The sequence below is a fragment of the Pleurodeles waltl genome, chromosome 8 (assembly GCF_031143425.1).
Source record: "Pleurodeles waltl isolate 20211129_DDA chromosome 8, aPleWal1.hap1.20221129, whole genome shotgun sequence".
NCBI classification, from domain to species: Eukaryota; Metazoa; Chordata; class Amphibia; order Caudata; family Salamandridae; genus Pleurodeles; species Pleurodeles waltl.
This window is the reverse complement of record NC_090447.1, coordinates 1,517,098,917-1,517,117,901: the sequence shown is the minus strand read 5'-3', so window position 1 is coordinate 1,517,117,901 and position 18,985 is coordinate 1,517,098,917. Positions and strand designations below refer to the sequence as shown.

At 42.1% G+C, this 18,985-nt stretch overlaps 8 non-coding genes across 8 annotated transcripts; all 8 read left to right on the top strand.

The window, feature by feature from the left end:
- The first annotated feature begins 4,996 nt into the window (after positions 1-4,996).
- On the top strand, positions 4,997-5,069 carry TRNAF-GAA (transfer RNA phenylalanine (anticodon GAA)). Its single transcript has one exon. It is a non-coding gene; the product is annotated as a tRNA-Phe (tRNA).
- Positions 5,070-6,726: 1,657 nt separating this feature from the next.
- Positions 6,727-6,799, top strand: TRNAF-GAA (transfer RNA phenylalanine (anticodon GAA)). Its single transcript has one exon. It is a non-coding gene; the product is annotated as a tRNA-Phe (tRNA).
- A 4,542-nt stretch (positions 6,800-11,341) lies between these two features.
- TRNAF-GAA (transfer RNA phenylalanine (anticodon GAA)) lies at positions 11,342-11,414 on the top strand. The gene has a single exon. It is a non-coding gene; the product is annotated as a tRNA-Phe (tRNA).
- Positions 11,415-13,056: 1,642 nt separating this feature from the next.
- Positions 13,057-13,129, top strand: TRNAF-GAA (transfer RNA phenylalanine (anticodon GAA)). The gene has a single exon. It is a non-coding gene; the product is annotated as a tRNA-Phe (tRNA).
- A 1,673-nt stretch (positions 13,130-14,802) lies between these two features.
- On the top strand, positions 14,803-14,875 carry TRNAF-GAA (transfer RNA phenylalanine (anticodon GAA)). Its single transcript has one exon. It is a non-coding gene; the product is annotated as a tRNA-Phe (tRNA).
- Positions 14,876-15,366: 491 nt separating this feature from the next.
- TRNAF-GAA (transfer RNA phenylalanine (anticodon GAA)) lies at positions 15,367-15,439 on the top strand. The gene has a single exon. It is a non-coding gene; the product is annotated as a tRNA-Phe (tRNA).
- Positions 15,440-17,112: 1,673 nt separating this feature from the next.
- Positions 17,113-17,185, top strand: TRNAF-GAA (transfer RNA phenylalanine (anticodon GAA)). Its single transcript has one exon. It is a non-coding gene; the product is annotated as a tRNA-Phe (tRNA).
- A 494-nt stretch (positions 17,186-17,679) lies between these two features.
- On the top strand, positions 17,680-17,752 carry TRNAF-GAA (transfer RNA phenylalanine (anticodon GAA)). Its single transcript has one exon. It is a non-coding gene; the product is annotated as a tRNA-Phe (tRNA).
- Positions 17,753-18,985: the final 1,233 nt, after the last annotated feature.

Here is an 18,985-nt window from a genome sequence, read left to right as displayed (position 1 = left end):
AGGCCAAGTACAGTGCTGCCAGGAAGGCTAGCACCCAGCAGAGGCTACTGACAGCTGTCAGTACCCAGAACCACACCCTAAGCTCTCCACTGACAGGTGGCTGAGCTGCTTTAGGGGCATCTTTGGGGTCCTGGCACCCCTCTTGCTGTCTAGAGTGGGGGGCTACCACCTCCTGTGGCAGACACCCTCCTTCCACTCTCCCTTCTGTCAGTGCAGGGGCAACACCTTGCATCTGGACAGCTGCCCGACTACTCAGGACTTCCTTGGGGTCAGGTGAGGCCTCACCAGTGCCAACTCTGGGCTCCCCCCCTACTGGGGCAGAAGGCCCTTGGCTCCCTGGAACTCTCTTTAAGAGTGGCCTACCCTTCCTTTTCTTCTTTCCTTTTCTTGGGGACCCCTGTCTCCTAACTGTAGGGACTGACTCCCCAGGACTTTGGGTTGGGGGGGCGCCCTGGGCGACCACCCCATCTGTGACCAGACTCACCTCTGGGAGGTCATTGCCCAGGATACAATCTAGGGGAAGGTCAGCACTGACTACCACCCTAATCCAGTCAAGGATACCCTCCCTCTCTAGGGGCACTATGGCTACAGGTTTGGAGGTGACCTCCCCTGTGGCTATCCTGACTTTCTTTGTCTTTCCTGGGACATACATGTCTGGGGTCACTAACCGGTCACTCACTATAGTGTGACTGGCACCGGTGTCTCTCAGGCCAGTGGTAGGGATCCCATTCACTTGAATGTGGTGGAAGTGCCTACTCCCACCCTCAGGGATCACCAGCTTACCATCTGGTCCTGTCTCCCAGCACAATGCTAGGAGGACTTCATCATCTGAGGAATCCTCCTCTATGGCTACACTGGACAGCCCAGTGCTAACCACCTTCTTTGGACAGGCTGCATCTCCTCTGAAGTGACCTGTCTGCTGACAGTCAAAGCAAGCCCTACTGTCCAAGAGCTTTTTTAACCCTGGGTCTCCCTGTCTCTGCATGTCAGAGTGGGAGTGGGATTTACTCTCCTCCTTCTTAGGGTTCTGGGGTACAGAGGGAGTCTCTGTGGTGGGCTTACCACCTCCCTCCTTAGGTTTTTGGGGACCTGTCCCCCCCTTCTTGGAGTCTCCCCCCTGGGACTTGACAACCACCCTGGTTCTCAACCACTCATCAGCTGCCTCCCCTAGCTCTCTAGGGTTGGTCAGCTTAGAGTCCACTAGATGCTGGCGTAACCTTTCTTGGATACAATTGGTCAAGATGTGCTCTCTCATGATCAGATTGTATAACCCCTCATAAGTATTTACTTTGTTGCCAATAATCCAGCCCTCTAGTGCCTTTAGTGAGGTGTCCACAAAGTCAACCCAAGACTGGGTACTGACCTTCTGGGTGTCCCTGAACTTCATTCTATATTGCTCTGGGGTCAGACCAAACTTCTTGACTAAGCACCTCTTCATACTAGGGTATGAATCTGCCTCCTCCCCCCTTAAGGTCAGAAGCCTATCCCTCCCTGAGTTGGGGACCAACTCCCACAAAAGGGAACCCCAGTATTGAGGCTTAACCCTTCTCATTTGGAGTGCCCTCTCAAAGGCCCCTAGCCACTTATCTATGTCATCCCCCTCTATATAAGCAGGAACTACCCCCTTGGGTAATCTGGGGCAAACTCCCCCACCCATGGACACCTCAACTTCTTTATCGCTGCTTCCATCTCTTTTCTCTTTGTATGCCCACTTTTTCTTTTCTAGGGCCAGCTTCTCTGCTTCCAAAGCTATGTAGGCTAGCTGGGCTTCCAGCTCTCTTTCCCTGATGGATGGGTTCTCTCCTCCTGAAAGGACCCTCTTCCTACCACTAGCTTTGGGTCTGCCCCTAGTGACTGTGTCCAGTGAGGACCGTTCCTCCTCTCCCTCACTTGGGGTCTGATGCCTTCCCTCCCCTGAGTGGTTAGAGTTAGCATCTTGCTCTTTTTCTTCCCCCTCTGGAGCTTCCTCTGTCTCTACCTCTTGGGCCTCAGCCCATGCTGTCAGGGATTTAATCAGGATTTCCTTCCTGAGATTAGTGGTTGCAGGCAACCCCCTCTCAATACACAACCCCCTAAGCTGGACTACTGTCAGTGTGGGTAGGCTAGCCAGATCAAGCTCCATGGTTCCCTAGTTTTGTGTCAACAAAAACTTTTTGCAAAAATTGGTAACAGGAATTTAGAAAAATTACAAAAATTCAATAATTGAAATTAATCCAAATTAATTTTTTTAAAAAAAATTAAAATTAAAAATTAAAAACAATTTTTGCACTAGGACAATTTAAAGGATTTTTAATTTGTTTTTATCTAAAACTGTAACGTGATATTGAACACAAGTACAGGATCCCGTCGCTGCTTCCAATTATGTTGGAAAATGGGTTATTGGTAGGGCAGGTAGGTACCTACACCTAGCAACAAGCCACAAACCTCCACAAAAGTACAGTTAGGTCTCAGTAAATTAATCCCAGCTCTACCCTTGGTAGCTTGGCATCGAGCGTCAAGGCTTAACTTAGGAGACAAAGTGTAAAGCATTCAAATATCACAAAACAGTAATTAAATAAAACACAGGAAACAGTTTAAAAATCCAAAACCAATTTATAAAAATAGCTTATATTTTTATCTTTAAAATGACACAAAAACGATTAAAATCGGTTCAGGGGAACCGGAGATATGAATTTTTAAAGTATTATTATTTTCTAGCGCATAGAAACAAAAAGCGCCAATCGGGTCATCTGGTTGCACCAGGACCGGGACAAAGTCAAACTTTCAGGCCGACCGCGATGGAGCCCTGCTCGGCTACAGGTCGCGGGAGGCCTCGGTTAAAAAGTTACCTTCTGACTTAGTCTTTATTTTGAAGTTTTTCTTCACCGGGACGAACCTGCCAGTTGGATCCGACCTCCTGGAGCCCTTGTCCGGATACGCGAAGTCGGTTTCCTCGGTGGTGATTTCTACCTTCGGACTTAGTCGTTTTTTCGAGATGAAAATCCTTCGACCGGGGTAAACCTGGATCTTGATCCGACGTCCGTGGAGCCCTTCTCGGATACGATGGCTGGAAGGTCCCGGTCAACTTTTTACGTTCGGACTTAGTCTCTTTTTCGGATGTTTTTCTTGACCGGGACGAACCACGAAGTCAGGCCGGGTCGCGGTTGAGGCAAGCCGGCTAGAATTTCCGCGTCGAGTCGGTCACTTTATGGAGCTTTTTTCTAAAATTTCTCCAATCTTTTCCAAACTTCTGGGGCTTCACCCAGATGTTCTTTTAAGGTTCTTTTGGGGTCCACAGCTCACCCCAAGGGTCCAGAAGTTCTGTGATGGTCCTTGGGAAGTGCGGACTTCAACTCCCAGAGTGCACCTGGCGCAAACTCCTTTTTGGCCACTGGGCAGTGGTCAGCTGGTCACTTTTTCAGGAGTTGGTGCAGGGGACTCTGGTTAGCAATTTTTCACCTGTAGCAAACAGGGAGTCCCTCCTTGAACCAGTGGAAGCCAGGCAAAGTCCTTCTTGTGGTGAAGCCCAAGTGTGCAGCTGGTGCAGTCTTTCTGAGTGCAGGGTCCAGGTGCAGGCCAGGGGTCCAGCAGGGCAGTCCTTCTTCTTCTTTAGTTCCTTTCTTGTTGAATTCTGGAGGGGATCTGAGGCGTGGGTGCAGGTCTGCCAGTTTTATCCTTGCTCCTGGGTGAAAAGCAGGGGGGCCCTGGTCCTCCAATCAGGGACAGGGTCGTCCCCCTGTGATGACCACTTCCTGGGAAGTGTGGCAAAAATCCATCCCAGAAGGCAACAGTCTCTAAAAATCCAAAATGGATGAATCTGATTTTTAGAGGAGAGATCTGGCTGAGCCCACCCACTGGTGTGGCTAAAAATCATAAACACACCCCTCTCCTGCCCTCTCCTAATCTAATCAAGGGGGCACCTAGCTGTCTGGGGTTGCAGGATGTGGGGGTGTTGCTGGGTGCTCCAGATGTCCTTCTCTGCCTTTGAAGACCAGTTTGGCAGCCCTCCCCCTTCCTGCTTCCCCATCTGCTGAGGGGAGATTCTCTCCCCCAAGCACATTCCTTTGTGTGAAGTCAGGCCACTTCACACCTCATTAAAGCAGCCTGGCAGAAGCTGCTGCAGGCTGGCCAATCAGAGCACAGCAGCAAAAACAATGCAGAGCTGAAATTGGCAACTTTTTAGGTAAAGTCTAAACTTTTTACCTGCACTAGTTATATTAAATCCAACAACTGGAAGTTGTGGGATTTATTATAACAATCAATTTGATACCAAATTCTTGGTATGTAACATTTAAGGAGACTTTAAAATTTAAAATAAAGTCTGCCCATTCTAGCCTATGAAGGCCATTCACTTCAATGAGGGAAAAACGAATTTGGCTGTTTTTACCTCACCAGGGCATATAAATCTATTTTTATAAAGTCGCTGCTTATAGTTACATGGCACCCAGCCCTAGGGGCACATAGGGCACACCTTAGGGGTGACTTATATGTAAAAATAAGGTAGTTTAAGACTTTGGAAGTACCTTTAATTCCAAAGTCGAATTTGCATATAACTTTAATTTAAAAGCAGCCAGCAAGGCAGGCTTGCTTTTAAAATGACACTGGGCACCTCAGCAATGCACCTAGGTGTGCACCACCTATGCTGTGGTCCCTAAACCTACATGCCCTACCATATACTAGGGACTTATAGGTAGGTTAACTTAGCCAATTATAATTAGCCTAATTTGCATATCCATTTTACACAGAGCACAGGCCCTGGGACTGGTTAGCAGTACCCAGGGCACCATCAGAGTCAGGAAAACACCAGCATAAAGTGGAAAATGGGGGCAAAAAGTTATGGGGCCTCTGCAATCAGCCCCAGTTTCTCACAAAAATAAATTGACTAATTGTGCCCAGTTAGCTGCAGAAGGATACAGCATACTTTAACACATAGATGTACCCTCCTAGTGATTGATCAGATGCCCACTTGTTGCCTACAATGATTAAGAATCATCAGGAAGGTACTCTCTGACAACTGGCCGAAATAGCTCAGTTGGGAGAGCGTTAGACTGAAGATCTAAAGGTCCCTGGTTCAATCCCGGGTTTCGGCAAGGACTGAGCACCTAGCTAATTAGGTGTAGTTCTCTCTTGGAGTCAGCTTCAGTAGACATTTTAGTTCATAGATGAAACCTTTCAATAACCTGATCGACATACCATCAGTAGAGCACAGCACTTGCGTTCTATCTTCCTTTCAAAATGGCTTCCACCTCTGTTGCCTTCAGCTTTGACTTCCATTATTTCCAGTTTGTATCTTGATTTTAATGTAAACCGTAGCCGGCGTCATCTTCCATTTTCCCATGAGCCAAACTGTCAGATGATATAGCTTGCTTGGTCATGCCACACATTTCTGTTTATGAGAGTGGTAGCCTATTCAGAGTTTAGAAAAAAAGAAGTACCTACCTCGCGTAGCAAAAAAGTAAAGGAGTAATTGCCCCCAGTTAGCTACAGAAGGATACAGCAAAGTGTAACACATAGCTGTACCCTCACAGTGAATGATTGCGACTTATATTTCTTGTCTACAATGATTAACAATAATAAGGAAGGCACTGTGAAAAAACGGGCTGAAAGAGCTCAGTTGCGAGGACGTCAAACTTTAGATCTAAGGGTCCCTGGTTAAATCCTTGGTTTGGTCAAAGACTGAGCAGCTAGTTCGTCAGGCAAGTTTCTTTTTTGGAGTCAGCTTCCGGTGACGTTTTATTTAATTAATAAAACCTTTCATCAACCTAATTGACATACCATCAGTACAAGACAGTACGTGTTTTCTATCTTTCTTTGAAAATGGATTCCACCTCTCTTGCCTTCAGCTTTGACTTCCATTATTTGCCGTTTCTATCTCGATTTTAGGGTAAACTGTAGCCTGCATCATTTTCCATCTAACCTTGGACCAAAGTGTCAGATGATATAGCTTGCTTCCTCATGCCACACATTTCTGTGTATTAGATTGCTAGCCTATTTAGCGTTTAGAAAAAAAGAAATACCTAGCTTGCGCAATAAAAAATAAATTGACTAATTGTGCCCAGTTAGCTGCAGAAGGATACAGCATACTTTAACACATAGATGTACCCTCCTAGTGATTGATCAGATGCCCACTTGTTGCCTGCAATGATTAAGAATCATCAGGAAGGTATTCTCTGACAACTGGCCGAAATAGCTCATTTGGGAGAGCGTTAAACTGAAGATCTAAAGCTCTCTGGTTCAATCCCGGGTTTTGGCAAGGACTGAGCACCTAGCTAATTAGGTGTAGTTCTCTCTTGGAGTCAGCTTCAGTAGACATTTTAGTTCATAGATGAAACCTTTTAATAACCTGTTCGACATACCATCAGTAGAGCACAGCACTTGCGTTCTATCTTCCTTTCAAAATGGCTTCCACCTCTCTTGCCTTCAGCTTTGACTTCCATTATTTCCAGTTTCTATCTTGATTTTAATGTAAAGCTTAGGCTGCATCATCTTCTATTTTCCCATGAACCAAGCTGTCAGATGATATAGCTTGCTTACTCATCCCACACATTTGTGTGCCTATTCAGAGTTTGGAATAAAAGAAGTACCTAGGTTGCGCACCAAAAAAGTAAATGAGTAATTGCACCCAGTTAGCTGCAGAAGGATACCGGAAGTTTAAGACATAGCTGTACCCTCAAAGTGAATGATTTCGAGGTGTATGTCTTGTCTACAATGATTAAGAAGAATACGGAGGGACCTGTGAAATAAGTGGCCGAAATAGCTCAGTTGGGAGAGCGTTAGATTGAAGATCTAAAGGTCCCTGGTTCAATCCCGGGTTTTGGCAAGGACTGAGCACCTAGCTAATTAGGTGTAGTTCTCTCTTGGAGTCAGCTTCAGAAGACATTTTCGTTCATAGATGAAACCTTTTAATAACCGGATCAACATACCATCAGTAGAGCACAGCACTTGCGTTCTATCTTCCTTTCAAAATGGCTTCCACTTCTGTTGCCTTCAGCTTTGACTTCCATTATTTCCAGTTTCTATCTTGATTTTAATGTAAAGCTTAGGCTGCGTCATCTTCCATTTTCCCATGAACCAAGCTGTCAGATGATATAGCTTGCTTACTCATCCCACACATTTGTGTGCCTATTCAGAGTTTGGAATAAAAGAAGTACCTAGGTTGCGCACCAAAAAATTAAATGAGTAATTGCACCCAGTTAGCTGCAGAAGGATACCGGAAGTTTAAGACATAGCTGTACCCTCAAAGTGAATGATTTCGAGGTGTATGTCTTGTCTACAATGATTAAGAAGAAAACGGAGGGACCGGTCAAATGACTGGCCGAAATAGCTCAGTTGGGAGAGCGTTAGACTGAAGATATAAAGGTCCCTGGTTCAATCCCGGGTTTCGGCAAAGACTCAGAAGACAGCTTTTTAGGCGTGTTTCTTTCTTGGATTCAGCTTCTGGTGACGTTTTATTTAATTGATAAAACCTTTCATCAACCTAATTGACATACCATCAGTACAAGACAGTACTTGTTTTCTATCTTCCTTTCAAAATGGATTCCACCTCTCTTGCCTTCAGCTTTGACTTCCATTATTTACTGTTTCTATCTTGATTTTTAGGTAACCCGCAGTCTGCATCAGTCTCCATCTTCCCTTGAACCAAAGTGTCGGATGAAATAGCTTGCTTACTCATGCCACACATTTCTGTGCATTAGATTGCTAGCCTATTTAGAGTTTAGAAAAAAAGAAATACCTAGCTTGCAGAATAAAAAACGAATTCCCTAATTACACCCAGTTAACTGGAGAAGGATACAGCAAAGTTTAAGACATAGCTGTACCCTCACAGTGAATGATTTAGACTTCTGTGTCTTGTCTACAATGATTAAAAATGATACGGAAAGCTTTTCATGACACCTGGTTTAAATATCTCAGTTGGGAGAATGTTAGACTAAAGATAAAAAAAGGTCCTTGGTTCAATCCTGGGTTGTGCCAAAGACCAAGCACTCAGCTTGTTAGGCATGTTTCTTTCTTGGAGTCAATCTCAAGGGACATTTTATTTCATTGATAAAAACTTGCATCAACCTGATCGACATGCCATCGGTACAAAAGAGCACTTATTTTCTATCTTCCTTTCAAAATGGCTTCCACCTCTCTTGCCTTCAGCTTTGACTTCCATTATTTCCCGTTTCTATCTTGATTTTGATGTAAACCGTAGGCGGCGTCATCTTCCATTTTCCCATGAGCCAAACTGTCAGATGATATAGCTTGCTTAGTCATGCCACACATTTCTGTTTATGAGAATGGTAGCCTATTCAGAGTTTAGAAAAAAAGAAGTACCTAGCTCGCGTAGCAAAAAAGTAAAGGAGTAATTGCCTCCAGTTAGCTACAGAAGGATACAGCAAAGTGTAACACATAGCTGTACCCTCACAGTGAATGATTGCGACTCATATTTCTTGTCTACAATGATTAATAATAATAAGGAAGGCACTGTGAAAAAACGGGCTGAAAGAGCTCAGTTGCGAGGACGTCAAACTTTAGATCTAAGGGTCCCTGGTTAAATTCTTGGTTTGGTCAAAGACTGAGCAGCTAGTTCGTCAGGCAAGTTTCTTTTTTGGAGTCAGCTTCCGGTGACGTTTTATTTAATTAATAAAACCTTTCATCAACCTAATTGACATACCATCAGTACAAGACAGTACGTGTTTTCTATCTTCCTTTGAAAATGGATTCCACCTCTCTTGCCTTCAGCTTTGACTTCCATTATTTGCCGTTTCTATCTCGATTTTAGGGTAAACTGTAGCCTGCATCATTTTCCATCTAACCTTGGACCAAAGTGTCAGATGATATAGCTTGCTTCCTCATGCCACACATTTCTGTGTATTAGATTGCTAGCCTATTTAGCGTTTAGAAAAAAAGAAATACCTAGCTTGCGCAATAAAAAATAAATTGACTAATTGTGCCCAGTTAGCTGCAGAAGGATACAGCATACTTTAACACATAGATGTACCCTCCTAGTGATTGATCAGATGCCCACTTGTTGCCTGCAATGATTAAGAATCATCAGGAAGGTATTCTCTGACAACTGGCCGAAATAGCTCATTTGGGAGAGCGTTAAACTGAAGATCTAAAGCTCTCTGGTTCAATCCCGGGTTTTGGCAAGGACTGAGCACCTAGCTAATTAGGTGTAGTTCTCTCTTGGAGTCAGCTTCAGTAGACATTTTAGTTCATAGATGAAACCTTTTAATAACCTGTTCGACATACCATCAGTAGAGCACAGCACTTGCGTTCTATCTTCCTTTCAAAATGGCTTCCACCTCTCTTGCCTTCAGCTTTGACTTCCATTATTTCCAGTTTCTATCTTGATTTTAATGTAAACCTTAGGCTGCATCATCTTACATTTTCCCATGAACCAAGCTGTCAGATGATATAGCTTGCTTACTCATCCCACACATTTGTGTGCCTATTCAGAGTTTGGAATAAAAGAAGTACCTAGGTTGCGCACCAAAAAAGTAAATGAGTAAATGCACCCAGTTAGCTGCAGAAGGATACCGGAAGTTTAAGACATAGCTGTACCCTCAAAGTGAATGATTTCGAGGTGTATGTCTTGTCTACAATGATTAAGAAGAAAACGGAGGGACCTGTGAAATAACTGGCCGAAATAGCTCAGTTGGGAGAGCGTTAGACTGAAGATCTAAAGGTCCCGGGTTTCGGCAAAGACTCAGAAGACAGCTTGTTAGGCGTGTTTCTTTCTTGGATTCAGCTTCTGGTGACGTTTTATTTAATTGATAAAATCTTTCATCAACCTAATTGACATACCATCAGTACAAGACAGTACTTGTTTTCTATCTTCCTTTCAAAATGGATTCCACCTCTCTTGCCTTCAGCTTTGACTTCCATTATTTACTGTTTCTGTCTTGATTTTTAGGTAACCCGCAGTCTGCATCAGTCTCCATCTTCCCTTGAACCAAAGTGTCGGATGAAATAGCTTGCTTACTCATGCCACACATTTCTGTGCATTAGATTGCTAGCCTATTTAGAGTTTAGAAAAAAAGAAATACCTAGCTTGCACAATAAAAAACAAATTCCCTAATTACACCCAGTTAACTGGAGAAGGATACAGCAAAGTTTAAGACATAGCTGTACCCCCACAGTGAATGATTTAGACTTCTGTGTCTTGTCTACAATGATTAAAAATGATACGGAAAGCTTTTCATGACACCTGGTTTAAATATCTCAGTTGGGAGAATGTTAGACTAAAGATAAAAAAGGTCCTTGGTTCAATCCTGGGTTGTGCCAAAGACCAAGCACTCAGCTTGTTAGGCATGTTTCTTTCTTGGAGTCACTCTCAAGGGACATTTTATTTCATTGATAAAAACTTGCATCAACCTGATCGACATGCCATCGGTACAAAAGAGCACTTATTTTCTATCTTCCTTTCAAAATGGCTTCCACCTCTCTTGCCTTCAGCTTTGACTTCCATTATTTCCCGTTTCTATCTTGATTTTGATGTAAACCGTAGGCGGCGTCATCTTCCATTTTCCCATGAGCCAAACTGTCAGATGATATAGCTTGCTTAGTCATGCCACACATTTCTGTTTATAAGAATGGTAGCCTATTCAGAGTTTAGAAAAAAATAAGTACCTAGCTCGCGTAGCAAAAAAGTAAAGGAGTAATTGCCCCCAGTTAGCTACAGAAGGATACAGCAAAGTGTAACACATAGCTGTACCCTCACAGTGAATGATTGCGACTTATATTTCTTGTCTACAATGATTAATAATAATAAGGAAGGCACTGTGAAAAAACGGGCTGAAAGAGCTCAGTTGCGAGGACGTCAAACTTTAGATCTAAGGGTCCCTGGTTAAATTCTTGGTTTGGTCAAAGACTGAGCAGCTAGTTCGTCAGGCAAGTTTCTTTTTTGGAGTCAGCTTCCGGTGACGTTTTATTTAATTAATAAAACCTTTCATCAACCTAATTGACATACCATCAGTACAAGACAGTACGTGTTTTCTATCTTCCTTTGAAAATGGATTCCACCTCTCTTGCCTTCAGCTTTGACTTCCATTATTTCCCGTTTCTATCTCGATTTTAGGGTAAACTGTAGCCTGCATCATTTTCCATCTAACCTTGGACCAAAGTGTCAGATGATATAGCTTGCCTCCTCATGCCACACATTTCTATGTATTAGATTGCTAGCCTATTTAGCGTTTAGAAAAAAAGAAATACCTAGCTTGCGCAATAAAAAATGAATTGACTAATTGTGCCCAGTTAGCTGCAGAAGGATACAGCATACTTTAACACATAGATGTACCCTCCTAGTGATTGATCAGATGCCCACTTGTTGCCTACAATGATTAAGAATCATCAGGAAGGTATTCTTTGACAACTGGCCGAAATAGCTCAGTTGGGAGAGCGTTAGACTGAAGATCTAAAGGTCCCTGGTTCAATCCCGGGTTTTGGCAAGGAGTGAGCACCTAGCTAATTAGGTGTAGTTCTCTCTTGGAGTCAGCTTCAGTAGACATTTTAGTTCATAGATGAAACCTTTCAATAACCTGATCGACATACCATCAGTAGAGCACAGCACTTGCGTTCTATCTTCCTTTCAAAATGGCTTCCACCTCTCTTGCCTTCAGCTTTGACTTCCATTATTTCCAGTTTCTATCTTGATTTTAATGTAAAGCTTAGGCTGCATCATCTTCTATTTTCCCATGAACCAAGCTGTCAGATGATATAGCTTGCTTACTCAGCCCACACATTTGTGTGCCTATTCAGAGTTTGGAATAAAAGAAGTACCTAGGTTGCGCACCAAAAAAGTAAATGAGTAAATGCACCCAGTTAGCTGCAGAAGGATACCGGAAGTTTAAGACATAGCTGTACCCTCAAAGTGAATGATTTCGAGGTGTATGTCTTGTCTACAATGATTAAGAAGAAAACGGAGGGACCTGTGAAATAACTGGCCGAAATAGCTCAGTTGGGAGAGTGTTAGACTGAAGATCTAAAGGTCCCTGGTTCAATCCCGGGTTTCGACAAAGACTCAGAAGGCAGCTTGTTAGGCGTGTTTCTTTCTTGGATTCAGCTTCTGGTGACGTTTTATTTAATTGATAAAACCTTTCATCAACCTAATTGACATACCATCAGTACAAGACAGTACGTGTTTTCTATCTTCCTTTGAAAATGGTTTCCACCTCTCTTGCCTTCAGCTTTGACTTTGATTATTTGCCGTTTCTATCTCGATTTTAGGGTAAACTGTAGCCTGCATCATTTTCCATCTAACCTTGGACCAAAGTGTCAGATGATATAGCTTGCTTCCTCATGCCACACATTTCTGTGTATTAGATTGCTAGCCTATTTAGCGTTTAGAAAAAAAGAAATACCTAGCTTGCGCAATAAAAAATAAATTGACTAATTGTGCCCAGTTAGCTGCAGAAGGATACAGCATACTTTAACACATAGATGTACCCTCCTAGTGATTGATCAGATGCCCACTTGTTGCCTACAATGATTAAGAATCATCAGGAAGGTATTCTCTGACAACTGGCCGAAATAGCTCAGTTGGGAGAGCGTTAGACTGAAGATCTAAAGGTCCCAGGTTCAATCCCGGGTTTCGGCAAGGACTGAGCACCTAGCTAATTAGGTGTAGTTCTCTCTTGGAGTCAGCTTCAGTAGACATTTTAGTTCATAGATGAAACCTTTCAATAACCTGATCGACATACCATCAGTAGAGCACAGCACTTGCGTTCTATCTTCCTTTCAAAATGGCTTCCACCTCTCTTGCCTTCAGCTTTGACTTCCATTATTTCCAGTTTCTATCTTGATTTTAATGTAAAGCTTAGGCTGCATCATCTTCTATTTTCCCATGAACCAAGCTGTCAGATGATATAGCTTGCTTACTCATCCCACACATTTGTGTGCCTATTCAGAGTTTGGAATAAAAGAAGTACCTAGGTTGCGCACCAAAAAAGTAAATGAGTAAATGCACCCAGTTAGCTGCAGAAGGATACCGGAAGTTTAAGACATAGCTGTACCATCAAAGTGAATGATTTGGAGGTGTATGTCTTGTCTACAATGATTAAGAAGAAAACGGAGGGAGCTGTGAAATAACTGGCCGAAATAGCTCAGTTGGGAGAGCGTTAGACTGAAGATCTAAAGGTCCCTGGTTCAATCCCGGGTTTCGGCAAAGACTCAGAAGACAGCTTATTAGGCGTGTTTCTTTCTTGGATTCAGCTTCTGGTGACGTTTTATTTAATTGATAAAACCTTTCATCAACCTAATTGACATACCATCAGTACAAGACAGTACTTGTTTTCTATCTTCCTTTCAAAATGGATTCCACCTCTCTTGCCTTCAGCTTTGACTTCCATTATTTACTGTTTCTATCTTGATTTTAAGGTAACCCGCAGTCTGCATCAGTCTCCATCTTCCCTTGAACCAAAGTGTCGGATGAAATAGCTTGCTTACTCATGCCACACATTTCTGTGCATTAGATTGCTAGCCTATTTAGAGTTTAGAAAAAAAGAAATACCTAGCTTGCAGAATAAAAAACAAATTCCCTAATTACACCCAGTTAACTGGAGAAGGATACAACAAAGTTTAAGACATAGCTGTACCCTCACAGTGAATGATTTAGACTTCTGTGTCTTGTCTACAATGATTAAAAATGATACGGAAAGCTTTTCATGACACCTGGCTAAAATATCTCAGTTAGGATAATGTTAGACTAAAGATAAAAGAGGTCCTTGGTTCAATCCTGGGTTGTGCCAAAGACCAAGCACTCAGCTTGTTAGGCATGTTTCTTTCTTGGAGTCACTCTCAAGTGACATTTTATTTCATTGATAAAAACTTGCATCAACCTGATCGACATGCCATCGGTACAAAAGAGAACTTATTTTCTATCTTCCTTTCAAAATGGCTTCCACCTCTCTTGCCTTCAGCTTTGACTTCCATTATTTCCCGTTTCTATCTTGATTTTAATGTAAACCGTAGCCGGCGTCATCTTCCATTTTCCCATGAGCCAAACTGTCAGATGATATAGCTTGCTTGGTCATGCCACACATTTCTGTTTATGAGAGTGGTAGCCTATTCAGAGTTTAGAAAAAAAGAAGTACCTACCTCACGTAGCAAAAAAGTAAAGGAGTAATTGCCCCCAGTTAGCTACAGAAGGATACAGCAAAGTGTAACACATAGCTGTACCCTCACAGTGAATGATTGCGACTTATATTTCTTGTCTACAATGATTAACAATAATAAGGAAGGCACTGTGAAAAAACGGGCTGAAAGAGCTCAGTTGCGAGGACGTCAAACTTTAGATCTAAGGGTCCCTGGTTAAATCCTTGGTTTGGTCAAAGACTGAGCAGCTAGTTCGTCAGGCAAGTTTCTTTTTTGGAGTCAGCTTCCGGTGACGTTTTATTTAATTAATAAAACCTTTCATCAACCTAATTGACATACCATCAGTACAAGACAGTACGTGTTTTCTATCTTTCTTTGAAAATGGATTCCACCTCTCTTGCCTTCAGCTTTGACTTCCATTATTTGCCGTTTCTATCTCGATTTTAGGGTAAACTGTAGCCTGCATCATTTTCCATCTAACCTTGGACCAAAGTGTCAGATGATATAGCTTGCTTCCTCATGCCACACATTTCTGTGTATTAGATTGCTAGCCTATTTAGCGTTTAGAAAAAAAGAAATACCTAGCTTGCGCAATAAAAAATTAATTGACTAATTGTGCCCAGTTAGCTGCAGAAGGATACAGCATACTTTAACACATAGATGTACCCTCCTAGTGATTGATCAGATGCCCACTTGTTGCCTACAATGATTAAGAATCATCAGGAAGGTATTCTTTGACAACTGGCCGAAATAGCTCAGTTGGGAGAGCGTTAGACTGAAGATCTAAAGGTCCCTGGTTCAATCCCGGGTTTCGGCAAGGACTGAGCACCTAGCTAATTAGGTGTAGTTCTCTCTTGGAGTCAGCTCCAGTAGACATTTTAGTTCTTAGATGAAACCTTTCAATAACCTGATCGACATACCATCAGTAGAGCACAGCACTTGCGTTCTATCTTCCTTTCAAAATGGCTTCCACCTCTCTTGCCTTCAGCTTTGACTTCCATTATTTCCAGTTTGTATCTTGATTTTAATGTAAAGCTTAGGCTGCATCATCTATTTTCCCATGAACCAAGCTGTCAGATGATATAGCTTGCTTACTCATCCCACACATTTGTGTGCCTATTCAGAGTTTGGAATAAAAGAAGTACCTAGGTTGCGCACCAAAAAAGTAAATGAGTAAATGCACCCAGTTAGCTGCAGAAGGATACCGGAAGTTTAAGACATAGCTGTACCCTCAAAGTGTATGATTTCGAGGTGTATGTCTTGTCTACAATGATTAAGAAGAAAACGGAGGGACCTGTGAAATAACTGGCCGAAATAGCTCAGTTGGGAGAGCGTTAGACTGAAGATCTAAAGGTCCCTGGTTCAATCCCGGGTTTCGGCAAAGACTCAGAAGACAGCTTTTTAGGCGTGTTTCTTTCTTGGATTCAGCTTCTGGTGACGTTTTATTTAATTGATAAAACCTTTCATCAACCTAATTGACATACCATCAGTACAAGACAGTACTTGTTTTCTATCTTCCTTTCAAAATGGATTCCACCTCTCTTGCCTTCAGCTTTGACTTCCATTATTTACTGTTTCTGTCTTGATTTTTAGGTAACCCGCAGTCTGCATCAGTCTCCATCTTCCCTTGAACCAAAGTGTCGGATGCAATAGCTTGCTTACTCATGCCACACATTTCTGTGCATTAGATTGCTAGCCTATTTAGAGCTTAGAAAAAAAGAAATACCTAGCTTGCAGAATAAAAAACGAATTCCCTAATTACACCCAGTTAACTGGAGAAGGATACAGCAAAGTTTAAGACATAGCTGTACCCTCACAGTGAATGATTTAGACTTCTGTGTCTTGTCTACAATGATTAAAAATGATACGGAAAGCTTTTCATGACACCCGGCTAAAATATCTCAGTTGGGAGAATGTTAGACTAAAGATAAAAAAGGTCCTTGGTTCAATCCTGGGTTGTGCCAAAGACCAAGCACTCAGCTTGTTAGGCATGTTTCTGTCTTGGAATCACTCTCAAGTGACATTTTATTTCATTGATAAAAACTTGCATCAACCTGATCGACATGCCATCGGTACAAAAGAGCACCTATTTTCTATCTTCCTTTCAAAATGGCTTCCACCTCTCTTGCCTTCAGCTTTGACTTCCATTATTTCCCGTTTCTATCTTGATTTTAATGTAAACCGTAGCCGGCGTCATCTTCCATTTTCCCATGAGCCAAACTGTCAGATGATATAGCTTGCTCGGTCATGCCACACATTTCTATTTATGAGAGTGGTAGCCTATTCAGAGTTTAGAAAAAAAGAAGTACCTACCTCGCGTAGCAAAAAAGTAAAGGAGTAATTGCCCCCAGTTAGCTACAGAAGGATACAGCAAAGTGTAACACATAGCTGTTCCCTCACAGTGAATGATTGCGACTTATATTTCTTGTCTACAATGATTAACAATAATAAGGAAGGCACTGTGAAAAAACGGGCTGAAAGAGCTCAGTTGCGAGGACGTCAAACTTTAGATCTAAGGGTCCCTGGTTAAATCCTTGGTTTGGTCAAAGACTGAGCAGCTAGTTCGTCAGGCAAGTTTCTTTTTTGGAGTCAGCTTCCGGTGACGTTTTATTTAATTAATAAAACCTTTCATCAACCTAATTGACATACCATCAGTACAAGACAGTACGTGTTTTCTATCTTTCTTTGAAAATGGATTCCACCTCTCTTGCCTTCAGCTTTGACTTCCATTATTTGCCGTTTCTATCTCGATTTTAGGGTAAACTGTAGCCTGCATCATTTTCCATCTAACCTTGGACCAAAGTGTCAGATGATATAGCTTGCTTCCTCATGCCACACATTTCTGTGTATTAGATTGCTAGCCTATTTAGCGTTTAGAAAAAAAGAAATACCTAGCTTGCGCAATAAAAAATAAATTGACTAATTGTGCCCAGTTAGCTGCAGAAGGATACAGCATACTTTAACACATAGATGTACCCTCCTAGTGATTGATCAGATGCCCACTTGTTTCCTACAATGATTAAGAATCATCAGGAAGGTATTCTCTGACAACTGGCCAAAATAGCTCAGTTGGGAGAGCGTTAGACTGAAGATCTAAAGGTCCCTGGTTCAATCCCGGGTTTCGGCAAGGACTGAGCACCTAGCTAATTAGGTGTAGTTCTCTCTTGGAGTCAGATTCAGAAGACATTTTAGTTCATAGATGAAACCTTTCAATAACCTGATCGACATACCATCAGTAGAGCACAGCACTTGCGTTCTATCTTCCTTTCAAAATGGCTTCCACCTCTCTTGCCTTCAGCTTTGACTTCCATTATTTCCAGTTTCTATCTTGATTTTAATGTAAAGCTTAGGCTGCATCATCTTCTATTTTCCCATGAACCAAGCTGTCAGATGATATAGCTTGCTTACTCATCCCACACATTTGTGTGCCTATTCAGAGTTTGGAATAAAAGAAGTACCTAGGTTGCGCACCAAAAAAGTAAATGAGTAAATGCACCCAGTTAGCTGCAGAAGGATACCGGAAGTTTAAGACATAGCTGTACCCTCAAAGTGAATGATTTCGAGGTGTATGTCTTGTCTACAATGATTAAGAAGAAAACGGAGGGACCTGTGAAATAACTGGCCGAAATAGCTCAGTTGGGAGAGCGTTAGACTGAAGATCTAAAGGTCCCTGGTTCAATCCCGGGTTTTGGCAAAGACTCAGAAGACAGCTTGTTAGGCGTGTTTCTTTCTTGGATTCAGCTTCTGGTGACGTTTTATTTAATTGATAAAACCTTTCATCGACCTAATTGACATACCATCAGTACAAGACAGTACTTGTTTTCTATCTTCCTTTCAAAATGGATTCCACCTCTCTTGCCTTCAGCTTTGACTTCCATTATTTACTGTTTCTGTCTTGATTTTTAGGTAACCCGCAGTCTGCATCAGTCTCCATCTTCCCTTGAACCAAAGTGTCGGATGAAATAGCTTGCTTACTCATGCCACACATTTCTGTGCATTAGATTGCTAGCCTATTTAGAGTTTAGAAAAAAAGAAATACCTAGCTTGCACAATAAAAAACGAATTCCCTAATTACACCCAGTTAACTGGAGAAGGATACAGCAAAGTTTAAGACATAGCTGTACCCTCACAGTGAATGATTTAGACTTCTGTGTCTTGTCTACAATGATTAAAAATGATACGGAAAGCTTTTCATGACACCTGGTTTAAATATCTCAGTTGGGAGAATGTTAGACTAAAGATAAAAAAAGGTCCTTGGTTCAATCCTAGGTTGTGCCAAAGACCAAGCACTCAGCTTGTTAGGCATGTTTCTTTCTTGGAGTCACTCTCAAGGGACATTTTATTTCATTGATAAAAACTTGCATCAACCTGATCGACATGCCATCGGTACAAAAGAGCACTTATTTTCTATCTTCCTTTCAAAATGGCTTCCACCTCTCTGGCCTTCAGCTTTGACTTCCATTATTTCCCGTTTCTATCTTGATTTTGATGTAAACCGTAGGCGGCGTCATCTTCCATTTTCCCATGAGCCAAACTGTCAGATGATATAGCTTGCTTAGTCATGCCACACATTTCTGTTTATGAGAATGGTAGCCTATTCAGAGTTTAGAAAAAAAGAAGTACCTAGCTCGCGTAGCAAAAAAGTAAAGGAGTAATTGCCCCCAGTTAGCTACAGAAGGATACAGCAAAGTGTAACACATAGCTGTACCCTCACAGTGAATGATTGCGACTTATATTTCTTGTCTACAATGATTAATAATAATAAGGAAGGCACTGTGAAAAAACGGGCTGAAAGAGCTCAGTTGCGAGGACGTCAAACTTTAGATCTAAGGGTCCCTGGTTAAATTCTTGGTTTGGTCAAAGACTGAGCAGCTAGTTCGTCAGGCAAGTTTCTTTTTTGGAGTCAGCTTCCGGTGACGTTTTATTT